General features: G+C 42.4%; 1 protein-coding gene across 2 annotated transcripts in view; it reads right to left on the reverse strand.

Moving 5' to 3' along the window:
• MAD1L1 (mitotic arrest deficient 1 like 1) overlaps positions 1-21,325 on the reverse strand; it is a 1,159,769-nt gene that overhangs the window by 975,299 nt on the left and 163,145 nt on the right. The window contains exon 1 of one of the 2 annotated variants that reach the window (XM_077449135.1): positions 4,353-4,372. The exons of the other annotated variant lie outside the window; for it this stretch is intronic. The gene's annotated coding sequence lies outside the window, so the exon portion shown is untranslated. Of the gene's footprint in view, positions 1-4,352; positions 4,373-21,325 lie in introns of those variants that run through there. 2 annotated transcript variants of the gene reach the window in all.

Genomic DNA, 21,325 nt, shown 5'->3' on the forward strand with positions numbered 1-21,325 from the left:
CTCCACCTGCACAAACCTGCAATTTATTCAGAGTGATTTGTGAATGAATAAACTACAAGTCCTGTCTCCAACTGTGGCAAACTTGTAGTTCTCGATGGTCTATGAGGGAGCTGATCAGAGCCCCTATAACCCATTAACACTTCCTGTAGCTCAGAAATTCTCTGCCTCCAATATGAAGTGTTTGCAGGAGCCTGGCATTGCACCCGTAATCCTCTGATCAGGGGCACAATGTTCTTCAGGCTTCTGAGGGGGAAAAAAAAAATACTGAAATTCAGTTTTTCACTTGCAAAAACATGTGCATTTATTTATTTATTTTTTACACAAAGGTGAACTATACCTTTAAGCATAAGCTACTTCCTCCAATAAAAAAGCATTAACAAATAAATTATATGAAGTACATTTGGATACACTGAAGAGCTTTTTATTCATCCCAGACAGCTATAGTGTGGCCAATCACAAACATCCTGTAAAAAGATACTGTCAAAGCAAGTGGGGATCTGGGATGGCCCAACGTTGCATCAAATGACACAGTGATCTTTAAAATACATGTAGGAAAGATGTATTGCCTGTAACATGCAAATGATTGTGTGGAACAGACAGAGACTAAATGAACAATTAGCTTTGTGTGGGTAAAACATTAACATACCTGTGTGTATGTAAATAGTAAACACATTTTCATTTTAAAAACCTGGTAACACCCCCTCCTTCCAATACACCAGTCACGGCAAAAAAGAAAGCAAGTGGACATTGTGATGAATCCCATGTTTTCTGCCTGCTCGGTCCACTCGCTGTTCCTAGTGTATGCAGATGACACGTCCTCTATGACAATGATTTTTAGGAATAAAAAACTCTTTCCACTTGCTGACACTTTAGGGTTCTAAAGCCTGTGGTTCATTATATTTCATGGGAGAACCCAGCTATCAAGTCCTTCCTAATCTTAGCAGCTTTTTTCTGATAAAAAAACAAATGGACCTTATGCCTCCCATGGAAGGTAATGGGTTGCAAGTTACAGAACAGCCTCCTCCGTAAGTAGAGAAACTTTCACAGTCTTGACAGTTATTCTGCCATATCCTCTGTTTACAACTTTTTTTATGAGTCGGACTCTTTTAGTGGGTGATTGATGGCGTAAGACACTAGCTAGGCTAAAATATTTCAAGTGTTGAATACTATCAGGTAAATGCAGAGCAGAACTAAAGCAAGGAACCATGACAGACTAATTAGTTTCTTGCAAACAAGACCACAGGGAGCAGCTCAGGGTATAAATCACAACACAGAACAGAAAAAAAAAGTACCAATTCCTGTTTTCCTAGAAAATTTCCTGAATTAATTGGAAAAGTTTGCACTCTGGAAGTGAAACCATGAATGCTTCCCAATAAATTATTTTGTTAGCTCAGCCAAAGAGAAAAGTACTAAAAAAAAAAGTCCATAATGGTTCACAAATTAAAGCAAACTAAAATCTGGCCATGCACACCTTCTCCTTTGATTACTGTGATCTAGCCAATATTTGATCCATGCGTGGCCCTGCCGAAACTACCCAGCTCAACATACTGATAGAGTCCGGTGGAAAAAAGGCAGTCAAACAGTGACTGCACCCAATCAGATACAGTCACCTTTCTGGTGTTCTGATAGCTGTGAGTGCGGGTTCCCAGAACACAACGCTGGCACTGGAAGATTCCTCCATCCATGCTATTTAGTGTGCATTGGGGAATCCATGGATTACTCCTGTTCAGCCCACTGGGCTTGTTTGTTTCAGTTATTTGTTAAAATTCCTTGCACATGCATTCTGACTACTACCTGTATAAATGTATGCCATTCCTATATTATTTTCAGCCCTGTGCCAGGATTAAAGGATTACTTAAAAGTGCAGTGCATGCCTAATGTTGATGGATATCGAGTGCGGATATGTGAAGGCTCCTTGCTGTATAAAAAAATGTTTGCAGCCAACTAGTTTTCTTTTTATATGTAACTTATTAAATGTACATTTTTTTTTATCTTCATTTCCAAGTCTATTCCTCTTTATTGCACACGGTATGAATCTATACAACATATTTTTACATATGCCAACTTCTAAAAAGCTTGTCAACTCCTGATCGAAATTCAGGCCAGAGAATAGTCCATCGATTTAATACAAGTATTACAAAGCAGTTTAAAGAGAACCAGTAAACTCGCATCTTTGCAAAATTTTAATTTATACCTAAGAAGGTGGCACCTCAAACTCCTCTCTATCCTAAATATCTCCAGTGCTTTCTCTATATTCGTCTACCAACCAAGTCCCTGTCATATCCACCTTCCACCGCTAACTTCCCAACATCCTCATTAACCAATTCAATACTGGGCACTTTCACCCCCTTCCTGCCCAGTCCAATTTTAAGCTTTCAACAACATCTCACTTTGAATGACACCAATTGTGGCTTTAGAACCCGCCCACTGCTGTGCACTGTCAGAGACAAAAGTACAAGAATGGGTGAACTAATCGTAGAATTTCCCATCAGGCTCCACCCACCTTACATTCATGGCTATTGGGTGGGCGGAGATTGATAGACAACTCTAAACAGACTAGTTTCCCACCAGGTCCGTATTGTCTGCAATTGACAGCACACAGCAGTGGGCAGGTTTCAGGGCCGTTAATCAAAAGTAAAGCAGACCTGAGGGGGAATTAATTTCTCAGTTCCCCCTATCAGGCTCTGCCCACCTCTACTACACAATTACTTTGCCAGGCGCCCGTCCATGTACAGGCATACTCCATTTTTAAGTACACAATGTGATTTATTTACTAAAGCTGGGAAGTGCAAAATCAGGCTCACTTCTGCATAGAAACCAATGAGCTTCCAGGTTTTATTACCAAAGCTTAATTGAACAATCTGGGGTTAGAAGCTGATTGGTTTCTATGCAGATGTGATCCTGATTTTGCACTTTCCCACTTTAGTAAACAAACCCGATTGTGTACTTAAAGCGGCAGTCCGCCCGGAGTTCCGCCGTTTTTTTTTTTTTTTTTTTAAAGCCAGCAGCTACAAATACTGCAGCTGCTGACTTTTAAAATAAGGACACTTACCCGCTCCTGCGCGCCCGCGATGTCGGCACCCGAAGCCGATCTCTCGATCGTCTCTCGGGTGCTGCCGCCGCCATCTTGGGTATGGGAATCAGGAAGTGGAGCCTTTCGGCTTCATTTCCCGGTTCCCTACTGAGCATGCGCGAGTCGCGCTGCGCAATAAGGATGGACCCGCTGCCTCTGGGATCTGTTTCCCAGCAGGCAGCGGGGGACTTTCGGAAAGGGGCGTAGATTCACGGCCCTTTCCGCAGAGAGCTATCCCCGAAGTGGGTGCAGATACCTGTACTGTGCGCAAGGTCCACTTTAGGATGGACCTCCGCTTTAAAAGTGGGGTATGCCTGTATGTGCCTGCACTTATCACATGCATTATGAAGGAGTCTGCGTTGTCCCAAATCTTTTCTGCGTTTTTATTGCTTAAAAAATGTTTTTTTGAACACTGTTTGAAGATCCACGATGTGCTGGTGATGAATGCCTTAAAGCATAAAACATTAAACCCAAGAATCAACATTTATTATATTGCAGCTTACCAATTCTCAGATGTGGTGGATACATTTGTTTTCTATTTTTCTGTATTCTTTCCATTTAGCCTGGTAATCTGGCCAGTAAGTCTGTTTTTCACAAGAACAAGCTCTCCAGCAGAATGTATCAGTTGCAGAAATTAGACAAACCATTTAACACAGACAGATGCTCACAATGATCAGCTTTTATAGATTTATGTAAAATCTTTAAAAATGGAAAAACTGTTTGCTGTAACTGTTTATAAAGTGTTAGCAGAAGTCCAGCTTCAATTTGTTAGTGTATTCAAATTTGCTAGTACACCTAACACTCCCCACCACCTGACAAGGGTGACGTCCAAAAGGTACCCCCTGTGCTCATTCATCTAGAGTGTGGGGGGGCACTCTGAAACAGGATGTGTGTTACTGGCCAGATAAGCAGGCGAAAACGAAGGGAAAGAAGAAAACAAATGCTGCCACCACATCTAAATCGGTAAGCTGCAATATATTATATTTTTTGGGTAGCGCTTTAACCTTAAGGTTACATAAATCAGAAGCAAGGATGGTCCCCTTTAATGTCTTGCCCTGACAAAATTCTAAAGGGTCGTCTTTATGAATTTCCTTATGTTTCTGTTACATACTCCACATTGCCCTGGCCAATTCCTTCTGCACCCCCTTTCTACAAATGTGTATGCTGTATATACTCTACATTGCGACAGTTGCAGCAGTAACAACAATGAGAATACATGGAAGTCCATGAGTGATTTTTACCCACACTCAAAAAACAAAACAAAAACAAAAAACTATACCTTTTAGGTGGCCTGACCCTGTAATGAGATGTAAACTATAGACACTGTACTCTGAGGTCAAAGAGAACCAATTCCCGTGCTTCCTGGAAAAACTTGTAAGGGTTTTTTTTCATTCAAAGTTAATATATAGCCAGAGGGACTGTTATCCACTGTATAACAATAATACAGTGATTTCTTCCAGGCAGATTCTGCTTTCCAGCAATAAATCTATTCTGGGAGAAAATTAATTTATGGTCTTAAAATATAAAGCAAGTGCAGATGGGCATACAAAATAAAATAAAAATGGGATTCAGGAGAAAAATCATTGTTGAGGTTACTAGAACCTACTACGTTCTGCAAGGACTGGACAACAAAAAGGCAGCCATGCTACAGGCGCCATCTTCTGGCAAAATTTAAGTATATCAACCAAAACCTCATCTGACAATTAATACACGCTTTATGGAAAACAGGCATTGTAAATAGTAGATGAAAGTTATTCCTGGAGGAAATATAGAACCTAAAATATATATCACTACTTGTGAAGGAAACTTGTACATTAATAATTAGACTGTCATCGCTGACCTCATCTTTTGTAACTTTCCTGGTAGCCATGTTCATCCACTTATAGGCCTCACTGGATCTCACTGCAAGGGGCTGGCAAAAAAATCCAGCTAAAACAAAGCTCGTTTTGGTGTGTGTTTATGGGCATATGGTGCTTACAGCGTTTGAGAGCCCACTCCTAGGATAGAGAAGGTAAGCACTAATGCTTAGGCCTCACTTAGCAACACCTTGGGAGTATTCCAGGCATGCTTCAGGAGGCATGTAAATGGCCTATATCTATCGCAAGGACATTATTCAGCTTTAGTCAGAGCTGCACAGTTTGCTTGTTTTTCGTCGACAGGCACCCCTTATCTACATAGGTAGTTTTTTTTGGAAAACGTGAACCATCCCTTAAAATATGCTTCTTTGGAACAAGAGTTTAGGGCATTTTATTTTCTTACATCCCTTAACACAGCGTGGAAATACAGATATAAATGTCTGCATGCACATGGGCACATTAGTCAACAGACAGCACAAAGTGCATACAGCGGCAATCATCACAGGTAATCCCTAGCTATCCAGACAGCTGTGGGAGCGGAGACCTGGCATTACAGTGAACAGGCTCCATTGGTCAGGAGAAGCCGCTCACAGCAGAACGAATGGTACTAGCAGGAACTGGAGCTAGTCCTCGGTACAAATGTAGCTTAATGCAAGGTACACTGTCGATTTTTCCTTTCCTTTCGTTCAACCCAGCGGGTGGATAGGTCACAGTACTAACTAAGGGATGTTAGTGTGGCCATCTCCCCCGCTGAGCTATCAGATGTTGGATGCTAGACCAGCGTTTGTTGGATACACTGCAATACGAACTAGGGTTTCTCCGATACCAGTGCCCAAACTAAGCATTTGCACGAGTATCCATGAAAAATGCTCCGATACCTGAAACTGATACCTTTGCAGTGCGATTTGAGCTATACAAAATGAATGGGCTCAAATCACACTGCAAAGAATCACAAGTGATTTGAACATGAATGTGGTGCGATTCCTGTCAGAATCACATGCGGTCCCCCCCCCCACCGCTCTAGTGTGAACCTAGACTTTGGCAGCTATGACTAAGCACTGTTAAGTGTGAAACGCATCAGTTTGTCCCATTTTTTGTTGTGGCTTGTATCTGTTGGACTTTTTACTAATAAAGGCTGTATTCCCGGAGTGCGGCTGTCCAGAACTTCTTTTGCCTCATGAACCTAGACTTCTCACAGTGACTTCAGCTTGGATTCACACAGGAGTTCTGGGAAACCACGTGCGATTTTGGACAGGAATAGCACCGCACTCCTGTTCAAATTACATGCAATCCTTTGCAGTGTGATTTAAGCCCATTCATTTTGTACATTTTATTTGTACTGCAAAGGTATTGGAGAGTACTGGAGCACAAATAGCAGAACTCATACGCGCCATTAAAAAATAATAAAAAAAAAAAAAAAACACACAAAAACAGTATAGGTGAATCCCTAACACACACTGGTTGAATGTCAGCAGGTATCAGTTGAGCCGACCAATATTCTACCTGCCTGTGTGTACCAGCCTTAAAGATGAGCCTGGTCAGCTTTTGGGTCATCACAGATTGTACATCCACGTAATGCAGAGAAGAGCCAGCTGTACTAAATTTTATATCATTGTCCTCCATTTCTGTGGAGAAAAATTATGGTCACTTAAAGCTGGGGTGATACCTATGTGAATGTTTATGCATCCAATTCACATGACAGGAGACTGACCAGGGCGGCTGTGGTCTGGTCTATTTGGCTCAGGTTCAAAATTTGGGCAAAAATTCAGACCTGATTCACATCAGAAAGAGAGGCCCTGCTGTGAGCCACGGCATTTGTGAACCCGGCCTTATTTTTATAACTTGCTAAGCCTTTAAATATGTTCATCTGACACCATTTTTTTCTGGAATTAAAGCTCACAGAGATCACATGTCCATGTTAGGGCAACCTCCACCTTCGGACATCTTCAGCATCCCTACTCTTGGCAGAGCTGACTAAATACCTTCATTAGATAGCATTAAAGCAGGAAGACCGAATACACTTTTGTTTATACTGTTCCAATCAAAATCTATCACTCTACCACACACACTGATGTCTCAATATAGGGAATCACCAACAGCCCTCTTATCCTCTTGGAAACAAAAGTTCTGTATTTGAGTTCCCAGACATGCCCAACTGACCCCATTTATCAAGTACACCCCATTTTTCTGCTGGAAGCAATACATTTTCAGCTGAGACAATTTAGATCAGTGATGGTGAACCTTGGTACCCCAGATGTTTTGGAACTACATTTCCCATGATACCCAACTACACTGCAGAGTGCATGAGCATCATGGGAAATGTAGTTCCAAAATATCTGGGGAGCCAAGGTTCACCATCACTAATTTAGATTGTGACACACCCTATGCATATAAAAACTACTGAGAGACGGGCAGTCTGGAGGTTTGGCGTGCCGATCAGTTCCCAGGGAAACAGAAACCAATTCAGCCACAGCTTCATAATTGAAAATAAAATTTGTGTGTACCAAATCTTTACCTTGCACATCACTCCATCAAAAAAAGAAAAAAAAAACAGCAAAATATTCTAAGTTTCACAACAAACTAAAAAACACCAATTTAATTAAACTGAATAAAAAGTAAAAAATAAATAAAAAAAAGATAAAAAAGGCTTTTGAAAATGTTGCCATTCACAGCTGCTATGAAAGAAAAGCCATAAAAGCATACTTTTATGTGCATAGATAAAACAGCATGTAAGAAACAATTAGCTTTGTGTTTCTTCCATTTGTAATAAAGAATATAAAAGAACACAAAATATCATGTTGCCATAAGACAATATCATAACGGTACTGGGGGAGATGTATGAAGCAAGATACTATCAAAATCATGCACAGATCCAGCTGCCTTTTTTTAAAGCAAATAATCTACAATAGTTGAGTTTGTGGCCAACACGTTTGTTTTCTTGGACAAGTGTCTGCTACAGGTATGTCAAGATTTCTCACTCTACGTACAACAGGATTCCCACAATATACTGTACACACTCTGAAAACAAAAAAGGAGTGGCAAGTTTAACATTTGCATCAAGCTACTGCTAAGCAGCAGATAGGGCAGTTAAAGGGGACCGAAATTTTGGAAACTATGCCCAAAATAGGGGTGTGAAAGGCAAAAAAGTGCATCTGTGGATAGAGAAGCAGGGCATCACTTGCTCATGTCAGAGCTTCTTACCCCCTGATAAGTGGTGATCTAATGAATGATGGGTGAATATTCAAGATGCAGGAGAGGTCCCATAAGTCCAGATCCACAGAAAGAATAAATGAAGCAGAAAGATTTGCGAAAAAAGTACCAAGTAGTGACATCACCAAAGCTCAGGAGACTGGCAGCCGCAGACAGTAGTGCCTTAGATGATCTTACACTGCCAATAAACAGCCACTGACCTAAAGAACAGGAGTGTCCAGGCACAGTCACATATTAAAGTGCTAATAAATAAATTGTTGCACTTAAAACTGATACACAATATCAGAACAAATGGTACTCTAAATATATAGGTGTCACAAATAATAAAACAAATCATATACAATCTTCATATACACAATAATGGCAGACAAATATAATTGTGTGCATAGAAAAGCGACACCATCAATCATAGATAAATGATCTTGAACAGCTACATTTTTACACAAAAGTCCAATGACAATGCGTTTAGGTGAGGAAACGTAGATAATGTGAGGGAGGGTTCCACCACTATTCATCGGTATAAGGTGTGTTTATTCTCATGCATAAATACACCTTCACGTGAAATCACCGGCACTAATTACAATGGCCTCTTACTGGATGAGACCCCGTGTTACAGGTGGTCTCAAATAAGCATGTACATCAGCAGTCAACAATTCACAGATTCTAAGATGACATGGAAAGCCTCAATGGTATACTGTATATCCAAAGGCACGTTAGTAGTGCACCGCCCACTCTGCTCGGTATGTTTGTAGATTGCAAGATTAGTATTAGTTGTTTTTTTTGTTTTTTTTAGGGCAGCTGTGAGATTAATTGTACAAAAGAACAAAGTGTTTGTTACCCTAACATTTGATATTGCTGATAAGTGTCTGCTGTACAATGTGCATGTATGACAAAGTTATCTTGTTCTCTTTGTACTTCTCCCCTTGTGTGAAATCCATGGAGATGCTGCCAGTCCCCCTACTTTCCTTTTTCAAACTGACCACGCTAGGCATGTCCGCACATTTGTCCCAGTGTGGTCAGTTTTCTTATTTGAATTCTACTTGCGAACACAGCCTGTCTGTAATCCAATAGTCAAACGTGTGCTGATTCTCTCTCCCCCCCCCCCCCCCCCCCCAACATCAGTAACAAGATTCACTTAAAGTGGAAGTAAACCCATCGATTTAAACAGTTTAAAAAAAATAAGGTATGCCGGGAATGCTAACTGCACATTGGCTGTGCTCTCAGCCAAACTATCAAACGATCTAATGGCTGGTGTCTTAACGAATCACATGTGCAGCACCATAGCAATTGAAGATTAAACTGAGGCAAAGATGGCAGCTTCCTTGGCTGAAAATGATAGGGGAATTTACTTCCACTTTAAATAAGAACCCACTTTCTTCATTATAATTACTGAATTTTACTGGGGGTACATCTAGTATAAACATTCAGCTCCCTGGTCACCAACATTTTACATGTACCTACATGCTTCTGCTGAGTTACTATTCAAGTAAGTAAACATTTAAACAATTGTTGCTCTATAGGGGAGCTAGATGTATGCACTTCTGATGCACCACAAATGAAATCTGTTATTCTAAGGCCTCATTGCACACTGGGCGTTTTTGAAATTTTTTATTTTTTTTTATTTTTTTACAGCTGCCGTTTTTTGGCTTCAGACATTTTTTCTGCAGCCTGTAAACTCCCCAGCATGTTATCCTAGGTGTCCATGCCCATATGGGGGGTTATTTACTAAAGGAAAATCCTATTTGCACTGCAAGTGCACTTGGAAGTAAAGTCGCTGTAGATCTGAGGGGGACACACAAGGAGAATAAAACACAGCATTTTAGCTTGCACATGATTGGACGATAAAAACAGCAGAGCTTCCCCTCATTTCAGATCTACCCCTTAGATTTAGAGTGACTGCACTTCCAAGTGCACTTGCAGTGCAAAGTGGATTTGCCTTTTGTAAATAACCCCCATTTCTGGCAGGGGCAATATCTGACTGGAAAAAAAAAAAAAAGAATTAGTGGGTTTTTAAGACGAGTTTCTCAGCTGTAAAAAGCCTAAAAACACTGAACAACACAGCTATTTAGCGTTTATCAGCGTTTTTGTGCCATAAGCCTTTGTGGGAGTATAATTATGTTAAAAAAGCTAGAAAACGCTACAGCAAAAACGCTGATAAACTACTGGATTTTTTATAACATCCAGTGTGCATGCGGCCTTATATATAAAGCACGTGTGGTATCAATTATTTTTCTCTGAAAAGTAAACGTGTAACGCAAAAAAGTAAAAAATCCCTCCTAAAGGACCTGCCCACAGGCTTTTGTTCCCTTTAAGTGGGTTTTGCACTTCCTTATAATATAAGAATGCAAAATCCACCTGAAGCAGGTCAAAACGCAAGTCAGGAGGTGGTCAACTAAAGGTCAAATAGACCCATCAATAAATTCTGAATGTTCTCAGAAATGACTCAAACTGACGCCACTGACACAAGCCCAAAGCCCATTGACAAAAGCCCCAGAGTTTAACGAGTATTGAATTGAATAAAGAATCCTAATGAAGTCTATTTTTAGAATGCTGCATGTTAAAAAAGGAAACACACCAACAGATTTGAACACATTTGTGATAAAGCACTGATTAATATGAAAGTGATATGTAAATGTAATATTCTATGGACTTTCAGGGGGGATTAAACGTGGACTTGCTATTGTAACACACCTAGAAAATGCCAAATGGTGATTTCCTCTGACTACATTTACACCTTATGCAACAATACATTTTGGATGAAGATTACCAATTGCTTACAATTTTCTGAGCCCTTGAATGTCCTTTTAACCACATCCAATATGATGCAGGTTTCATGGATCAGTAGGATGGCAGAAGTAGAGGCAAAAAGGGGCAGGTAGATGATGACTTTGTAAATTCTATATTAACAAAACTTGGTCAGCAAAACCCCACAATACTAATTGTAACATAAAATACAAGCTATCCTTCAAGGACTTCTTTTCCCAACAAAACCATGGATCTGGTTGGCGGAAGGCATTCATATCCTTTGCCCCTCCTAGAGGTATAAGGCCAAAGACAGGGTCATAAGAATAGATGAGTAACTGTAAAACCAACTTGTGAAACCACTTTGAACAAGGCAGAACTTCTGATGGCAGACTTCTGCCTAAAGATGAAGCACTGACGTCGGCTTCCATCCAAGTTGCTTCAATTCAGTGCAAACCTCAATAAGATGACTATCACCTGCATCTTAGGAAAGGAACAAGCCACCCACTAGTAGTGTCACAAAGTTAGACATTGTTACTACAACAATTACATAGGTTCTACATTCAAGTTATGCATATCTACCTTAACCACTTTCAGACCGGACCATTTTGCTGGTAAATGACCAGAGGTCTTTTTACACTTTGGCACTGCGCTGCTTTAACTGGTAATTGCGCGGTCATGCAATGTTGTACCCAAACAAAATTTGCGTCCTTTTCTTCCCACAAATAGAGCTTTCTTTTGATGGTATTTGATTGCCTCTGCGATTTTTATTTTTTGCGATATAAACGTAAAAAGACCGCAAATTTTGAAAAAAAATGATATTTTCTACTTTTTGTTATTAGAAAAATCCAATAAACTCAATTTTAGTCATACATTTAGGACAAAATGTATTCAGCCACATGTCTTTGGTAAAAAAAAAGTCAATAATTGTATATTTATTGGTTTGCGCAAAAGTTGTCACATCTACAAACTAAGGTACGTTTTCTGGAATTTACGCAGCTTTTAGTTTACGACTGCCTATCTCATTTCTTGAGGTGCTAAAATGGCAGGGCAGTACAAAACCCCCCCAAATGACCCCATTTTGGAAAGTAGACCCCCTAAGGAAATTGATAAGAGGCATGTTGAGCCCATTGAATATTTTATTTTTTTGCCTCAAGCGATTGAATAATGACAAAAAAAAAATTTTTTTTTTTTTTTTACACAAAGTTGTCACTAAATGATATATTGCTCACACATGCTATGGGCGTATGTGAAATGACACCCCAAAATAAATTCTGCTGCTTCTCCTGAGTACGGGGATACCACATATGTGGGACTTTTTGGGAGCCTAGCCGCGTACAGGGCCCCGAAAACCAAGCACCGCCTTCAGGCTTTCTAAGGGCGTAAATTTTTGATTTCACGCCTCACTACCTATTACAGTTTTGAAGGCCATAAAATGCCAAGATGGCACAAAACCCCCACAAATGACCCCATTTTAGAAAGTAGACACCCCAAGCTATTTGCTGAGAGGCATGTTGAGTCCATGGAATATTTTATATTTTGCCACAAGTTGCGGGAAAATTACAAACTTTTTTTTTTTTTTTTTTTTTTTCACAAAGTTGTCACTAAATGATATATTGCTCATGCATGCCATGGGCATATGTGAAATGACACCCCAAAATAAATTCTGCTGCTTCTCCTGAGTACGGGGATACCACATATGTGGGACTTTTTGGGAGCCTAGCCGCGTACGGGGCCCCGAAAACCAAGCACCGCCTTCAGGCTTTCTAAGGGCGTAATTTTTTGAGTTCACTTCTCACTACCTATTACAGTTTTGAAGGCCATAAAATGCCAAGATGGCACAAAACCCCCACAAATGACCCCATTTTAGAAAGTAGACACCCCAAGCTATTTGCTGAGAGGCATGTTGAGTCCATGGAATATTTTATATTTTGCCACAAGTTGCGGGAAAATTACAAACTTTTTTTTTTTTTCACAAAGTTGTCACTAAATGATATATTGCTCACGCATGCCATGGGCATATGTGAAATGACACCCCAAAATAAATTCTGCTGCTTCTCCTGAGTACGGGGATACCACATATGTGGGACTTTTTGGGAGCCTAGCCGCGTACGGGGCCCCAAAAACCAAGCACCGCCTTCAGGCTTTCTAAGGGCGTTACAGTTTTGAAGGCCATAAAATGCCAAGATGGCACAAACCCCCCCCCCCAAATGACCCCATTTTAGAAAGTAGACACCCCTAAATTTAGGGGTACACTAGTGAGACTAGGTAATAAATGGCGGGTGCCCTGAAACTATAAAAAAATAACTAACCAACCAGCGTCACCTGTAACAGTTATATGGTGATCACTGGTGAAAGGGTTAACTAGGGGGCAATCAGGGGGCTTTATGCGGTAGTATATGGGGGTCCCTGGCGCTATAAAAAGCTGCGGCGAACCTAAATACCTACCTGCCTAACTAGCGTCACCTGTGACACTAATACAGCGATCAGAAAAACGATCGCTTATTAGGCTGGGTTCACACTGGAGCGATGCGGGAACGCCACGAATGCGCGGCGGGTTCCCGCATCGCATGCCTCCCGGCGGCAGTTCACACTGCCCTATGCGAACTGCTGGGAGTGTCAGTGAAATGTTAATGACACCCCCAGATCAGTTCGCATATCGCAGTGCGATCTGCAAACTTGGATCGCATGGTGTGAACACCCATGCGATCCGATTCTGCTGCGGACCAAAAAAAGGGTCCCGTGCGAGTTTGCGGCGGGTGCGGCGGGTGCGACACGAATTCAGCCATACTATCTGTATAGCTGAACTCGAATCGCACAGAGATCGGATGTGATTTGCACTGCAGTGCGGTGCGAATCACATCCGTTCTCATAAACCGCTGCAATGTGAACCCAGCCTTAGTGACACTGGCGACGGGGGGTGATCACGGGGTTAAACCTTTATTGGGGGGGTTAGGGGGGTACCTTAGAACTAAAGGGGGCTAACCCTAACTGCCCTAACAGTTATTAGTCACAAATGACACCTGCCGGGTGATCAGGGGGTTAAACCTTTATTAGGTAATAAATGGCGGGTGCCCTGAAACTATAAAAAAATAACTAACCAACCAGCGTCACCTGTAACAGTTATATGGTGATCACTGGTGAAAGGGTTAACTAGGGGGCAATCAGGGGGCTTTATGCGGTAGTATATGGGGGTCCCTAGCGCTATAAAAAGCTGCGGCGAACCTAAATACCTACCTGCCTAACTAGCGTCACCTGTGACACTAATACGGCGATCAGAAAAATGATCGCTTATTAGGCTGGGTTCACACTGGAGCGATGCGGAAACGCCGCGAATCCGCGGCGGGTTCCCGCATCGCATGCCTCCCGGCGGCAGTTCACACTGCCCTATGCGAACTGCTGGGAGTGTCAGTGAAATGTTACTGACACCCCCAGATCAGTTCGCATATCGCAGTGCGATCTGCAAACTCGGATCGCATGGTGTGAACACCCATGCGATCCGATTCTGCTGCGGGCCAAAAAAAGGGTCCCGTGCGAATTTGCGGCGGGTGCGGCGGGTGTGGCGGGTGCGGCGGGTGCGGCGAATGGCTGAACTCGAATCGCACAGAGATCGGATGTGATTTGCACTGCAGTGCGGTGCGAATCACATTCGTTCTCATAAACCGCTGCAATGTGAACCCAGCCTTAGTGACACTGGCGACGGGGGGTGATCACGGGGTTAAACCTTTATTGGGGGGGTTAGGGGGGTACATTAGAACTAAAGGGGGCTAACCCTAACTGCCCTAACAGTTATTACAGTCACAAATGACACCAATGCAAAAAAAAAAAAAAAAAAAAAAATGACATTGGTGTCACTGTGACTGGGGGGCAGGGGTAATTGGGGGGGTGATCGGGGGGTAAAGGGGGGGTGTGAGTGTGCCTGGCATGTTCTACTGTGTGTGGGATGTGTTGGTGCAACTCACTGATCCGCTCTCCTCCGTGTCGGAACGAAAAATACCGACACGGAGGAGAGAATACATCACTTCCTCTCCTGTGTTTACATTACAGGAGAGGAAGTGATGTCACCGGGGATTTCCATTCGTCGGGAGCGATCGCGAGGGGGTGGCCATGAATGAATGGCCGTCCCCTCGTCCGGGATCGCTCCCGAACGAAAACCGACCGCCGCAGGCACCGGGCGGGGGCCCGATCGGGCCCCCGACCCGCGGGAGGCAAATCACGTACATCTACGTGCTTATGCCTGCCCGTGCCATTCTGATGACGTACATCGGCGTTAGGCGGTCGGCAAGTGGTTAAATGACTATAGCTAAAAACACAAATAAAATTCACCGTGAGGCTAGGTTCACACTTGTGTGGGCCATGCATTTGAATAGACTGCCATGCCCTGTAAAAGCACAGGAAAGTCGTCCATGCACTACTTTGGAAATCACAGCCAGCACGGGAACAGCATGATTTCCAGTGCGGGCGGCATGCTATTAGGATTAATGGCACCCACCCATGGGTCCTTGGTTTGACAGTACTGTGTGGGTGGTTGCAGCTGCGGGAAGTTGTGCGGGTCCTGCAGTAGCCCTACCCGCACAGGTGTGAGCTGTTATGCTGTAATCTCATCTGAGCATCTCACCCTTGCATTTACTAAAACGTAATGGACCACAGGGATGAGAGCTGCAGTTTTATGAAATACTATTTTCTCTAATACTAAGGAGGAGGAAACTTGATGATATCCATATCCCAAGATTTAAGCCAAGACCTTAAACTGGCTAGGTTCTTTGTGATCAGGGGGTGCAGAAGATTTGATATTCATCTTTGGGATTAAAGTAGTATTAAACCTAAAAATATATGTAACATATCATTAGATCTGGTAGCTGCACTAGTTTTAGTTATTTTTTTTAAGGCTTTTTTCCTTCTGTTTTAAGCTGGCGATTTAGCCAGTAACACATCTCCTGTATTTAAGTGCCTGCACTGTGGATGAATGAGCAGCAATGCCATTCTATGGGGAGGGTAGTGTTAGATAGAATGACTAGCCGATTTAAATAAACTAAATAAATTGAAACCAAACTCCATATAAAACTTTAGAAGCAGTTACAGAAACAGTTGTGTTCCATTTGGGATAAAGGCTTTACATAAATGAATGACTATGATAAGCACCCCTGTCAGTGGTAAATTGTGCGTCTTAACCCTATAACTGCTACACCTGCTGGACAAGTCGTGCTGAAATAACAAAAAGCAAGCCTTAAAAAAAAAAAAAAAATGGGTAGTGTATCTAAATCTGCTATATCTTAAAATAGAAACATGGCCATGTAAATAAAATTGGCCAAGAGGCAGGATTTTTAATGCAAACATGCTTTGTCTCTTCTGCATTAAAGCTACTTACCTGCCTGTCCGCCCTTGAACAGTGGGTCGCACATGTGCAGCTCACTGTTCAAATTCGTCAATGCCAAATCTGAGTGAAATACTGCGCATGCACCGGAGTGAGGTCATCCCTGCCCGGCCAATAACAGCAGCTGGCAATTGAGATCCAGAAGTCATCTTTATGAAGATGTCAGCAGCCGGGCAGGAAGCTTGAGGACGCCTCACCGTTGCAACGGAATATTGTTCTGCTTTAAGCTCAACCAGCGGATTAATTAAAAACCATGACCCCATTCCCCATCCACATATTCTATGTGGATATAGGAATCCGCCCCACTGGGTCATTGTATTTTGACAGAGGGGAGACTGCAGCCTCTGTCACCAACTGAGCAATAATATACCGACAGGGCGGTTGAACAGAAGTCGGTCAGTAGATCAAATTCTTGTTAAAACCACAGTGGCAACACATGTATTGAAATTCAGCAGGGAACCACGTATGGCCAGCTTAAAGCGATTGAATAACCGCTGACACTTTTTTTGTTTTTTTATACCCCTGTAAGGCAAAAGGCATAATGAGCTAGTATGAACCGCATAGTAGATCATTATGAAATACTTACTTTAGAACAAGGCGTCGGTGTCTCACCTGGTCCACACCGAGGTAGCCGACATGCTGCCTCGATGTGTCTTCCGGGTAGTGGCCAGAGCCGCAATGTCATCACTCCCGCGAATGTGCGCTTGAGACTTCTTTCTGGCAAGGTCCGGCGTCTGCCGGGCTTTCAGCAAAGAATCCCCTGCAGTCAGTGGCTCATTGCAAGGGGAATATCTCCTAAACCGTACAGGTTTAGGAGATTTTTTTTTACCTACAGGTAAGCCTTATTATAGGCTTACCTGTAGGTAAAAGTTAAAGATTTGACTATACAACCACTTTAACACTCCTGTCCCCCCAGACAGATAATGCTGCTGTTCAACGGAGTGGGGGCACTAATACAGTGCGTTAATGGCCAGATCACAAGGAGAAAACAGAAGAAAAAAAAATTCAGCCACCACATCTATTGACAGAGAAAGCTGCCATAAAGTACATTTTTTGTTTTGGGTTATCACCACTCTGCTATAACCTTGTTATATTTAGCCAAAAGCAAGTTTTATTACTTGTACTTTCGGTACAAAAGAACAATATTCAAAACAATACATGTGATGCTTGCTTATTGACAGGCGATTACTCACTTGCCCATTTGAAAGTACCTATAATCCTTCGTCAGAGAGAAGTGGTCTAAAAACCATAGAGGCTGTGAGTGATGTACATTGACTCTTGTTTCGCTTAAAAAGAGCATAATTATGTAGATCACATACTCACTCCATCCCAAGAGGCAGTTCAAGGCTTGGACCAGATTTAGTAACTGGAATAGCCTAGCATTGGGGAGCCAGAGGCATTCATTTTGGCACACAAATCACGATTTACCCTCATCCAGGTCCAACACAAAATCTGCAGACTTATGGAACACGTTCTGCTTGTTCAAATTCCTGAACAAGCATTTAGGGCTCAAATCCCAGTAAATATGCACCCCTACAGAGAATGACTTTACTTCAATAAAAGCATCAACAGCGGGATTCAATTTTCTCATAATTAATGAATTTAATATGCATTAACTAGATGAATCACTGATGGCAATCTTAGATCGTCAGTTATAGTCAAAAACCACTGATGTGAATTAAAAACTTCTTCCGTCAACTAACTCTTAAGGAACACAGTTCATTATTTTATAATTAAAAGGCATGCATAATAGCAGCCATATGGTGCACTTAGAGAGAGATAAAAAGAAAAAAAAAAAAGGATTACACTGGGCTAATAGGGCAAACTAAGGTGGCACACAGAAGCTCACTTACACAGAATGCTACCGGTACAAGAGAAGCATTTAGGCTAATACATCTTTAATCTCTCCCTCTCTTCTGGCATCTTCCCCAACTCCTTAAAACATGCACTTGTCCACCCCATACTTAAAAAGCCCTCACTGGACCCATCCAATCTCAACAACCTATGCCCTATCACCTTGCTCCCCCTTTTTATCCCAACTCCTTGAACATCTAGTCTACACCCGACTGAACGTCCAGCTTGCTGAGAGTAGCCTTCTTGATCACCTTCAGTCTGGATTTCGTCCTCAACATTCCACAGAAACTGCTCTCCTAAAAACTAAAAAAATATCTACTAAGGGCCAAAACTAAGGGACACTATTCTGTACTCCTACTTCTGGACCTCTCTGCTGCCTTTGATATGGTTAACCACCCCCCTCCTACTCCAAAAACTCCATGCCTTTGGTCTCCGTGACTGTACTCTTCGCTGGTTTTCTACTTGCTTATTTAACCACACCTTTAGCGTTACCTACAATTCTACTGCGTCTTCCTTTCTCTGTTGTGGTCTCCTAAGATTCTGTTCTTGGACCTCACCTATTTTCAATCTACACCTCCTCCCCGGGTCAGCTGATAGCCTCCCACGGCTTCCAATACCATCTCTACGCTGATGACACTTAAATCTATTTCTCTACCCCTCAACTCACTCATTCAGTCTCCTCACGTATCACTATTTTGCTATCAGATATATCAGTCTGGATGTTACACCACTTCCTCAAACTTAATCTATTCAAAAATGAACTTATTTTTCCTCCCCCACATGCCTCTTCCCCTGATCTGTCAAAATTGATGGCACAACTCAGCCCATCCCCACATGCCAAAGTACTAGGAGTAGTCCTGAACTCTCCTTTAAGCCACATGTTCAATCTCTGTCCAAATCTTTCCGCCTCAACCTCCGGAACATCTCCAAAATATGCCCCCTTTCTAACCAATGACACAACAAAGCTCTTAATTCACTCCCTGGTTATCTCTCGTCTCGATTATTGCAAATCCCTCCTCATTGGATTACCTCTGCATACTCTATCCCCCCTTCAGTCCATCATGAATGCTGCTGCCAGGCTCAACCACCTTACCAATAGGTGTGCATCAGTTCGGCACCGATCCGAACGGGTCACCCCTCTCGGATCAGCACATGTCGCGATCCACGGAGCGCTCCGTGGTCTCGGCCTTAGGAAAGGCCGTGGCTTTGGCCTAGTTGCGGAGCAGCGTCCATCTTGGTACAACCATCAGCGTTTACAATGTGATCGCTCCGTGATGGAGCGATCACCTGTAAACAAACCCAGTTCCTCTCTCCCCTCTCTGTACTGATCTGTACAGTGGAGGGGAGAAATCGGATGGCAGCCACAGCCATCCCAGCAATACCCTGTCAATACTCTGCAATACTTACCCTGCCAATACTTACCCTGACAATATTCTGCAATACCCTGCCAATACTTACCCTGCCAATACCCAGCCACACCCATCCATGCTCAGACAATATTACATTGGGGGAGATGACGTGGATATTACAGTGGGGGATATGTATATTGCAGTGGGGACTATATAGTGGTGGCATTTTCACAGGTTTTTTGCAAATTCAATTATTATTTGCTGATCCAAAAAATGATCCAATCAGTGACTGAGTTTTTTGATCCGTTGCACCCCTACTTACCAACCGCTCTGTCTCTGCTACTCCTCTCTGTCAATCCCTCCACTGGCTTCCATTCATCCAACAAATTCAATTCAAAATACTAACTACCTACATCACTGACCTAGTCTCAAAATACCAAGCTAATTGTTTTCTACGTTCTTCTCAAGACCTCCTGCTCTATAGCTCTTTCACCTCCTCCCATGCTCGTCTACAAGACTTTTTCAGAACCTCTTCAAGCCAAGGAACTCCTTACCCCAATCTGTCCGTCTATCTCCTACTCTATTAGCTTTTAGACGATCCCTGAAAATCCTCCTCTTCGGTGAAGCCTATCCTACCCACACTTAGCAACTGTATTTTCATTTTGTCCATCTGATCATCCCCCACAGCTACTACCATTTGTTCCACTTGACCTTCCCTTCTAGATTGTATGCTCTAACAAGCAGGGCCCTCTGATCCCTACTGTACTGAATTGTACTGTAATTGTACTGTTTTCCCCCAATGTTGTAAAGTGCTGTGCAAACTGTTGGCACTATACAAATCCTGAATAATAAAAATAATACAGACATACCCCCCTTCCCAACATTAACTATTTCTTAAACATGTTTAATCACTTGAAACAAGCATGCAGGTAGGAACTTATGACTTTCCAGACCTGCACCAATGTTCTAGGTCAGTAAAAGATACATGCAACAACAGCAATGGGACCATATAACCTAAACTACATTTTATTTTTGTTTAGGTTATCGTAGGGAAGGATTGCAACCCTTGTCAGCTTTTACAGTTATCTGGGACTCCATTAAAGAGATTTCCCCACACATCCAATTTTACTGCTTTTCCTGTCTTTTGAAATCTATAAATACAAAATTAGCTGATCATTCTCAGATAGACTACAAGTGGCCAGGCTAACATTACAAAGGCATCGTTCATCGTTATGATCAGATAGCTGATCCAGAGGAATAATGTGCAGCTGGTGCTGGAGCAAGAATATGTAGACAGGATGTGGCTGAAAGAAGGTGGCAGAGGCCTGGCGTCAACAGTTCCTCCACATAGCCACGGTTAGGCATAAACTCATGGTGACTATGATGCATTAAAAGCTCACTTCCATTTTGAATGACACACACGTTTAGTTCCTGAAAGTGTGGGAGTCATGGATCACACATAATGTTGCTTTGTACCTGGCCCGTTTTTTACTCTCAACCTGATGATGCTGATGTAGACCTCAGTTGTGGTTATGTGGTGGTTTCCCAACCTCCCCCTTCCTTTTCTATCTCCCAGCTCTCTCCTTCCAGTTATCCACTATATTTTTAGTCTTAGGCCTTCATGGTTTTTTTTAACCGCAAGCTGGCTTGGACTACAGGGGCTGTACCCTCCCTCGGGTTGCAGGTGGCCCTGATAAATCACAAGGTGCAGAACCCACATGCTCCAACATTTCTATGGGCAAAAGTGCACCCGTATCTTGACTGTGCAAACTTCATCAGTTGTTGCTGTACCAACGACCATCTCATTTTACACGGCTTTCGTTATCTTTTGCATTGTCATCTTAGACTGCATGAAATTTTTAAAAAT

This window comes from Lithobates pipiens, unplaced genomic scaffold (assembly GCF_037356315.1).
Source record: "Lithobates pipiens isolate NorthernLeopardFrog02 unplaced genomic scaffold, aLitPip1_a1.2 Scaffold_22, whole genome shotgun sequence".
Lineage (NCBI taxonomy): Eukaryota > Metazoa > Chordata > Amphibia > Anura > Ranidae > Lithobates > Lithobates pipiens.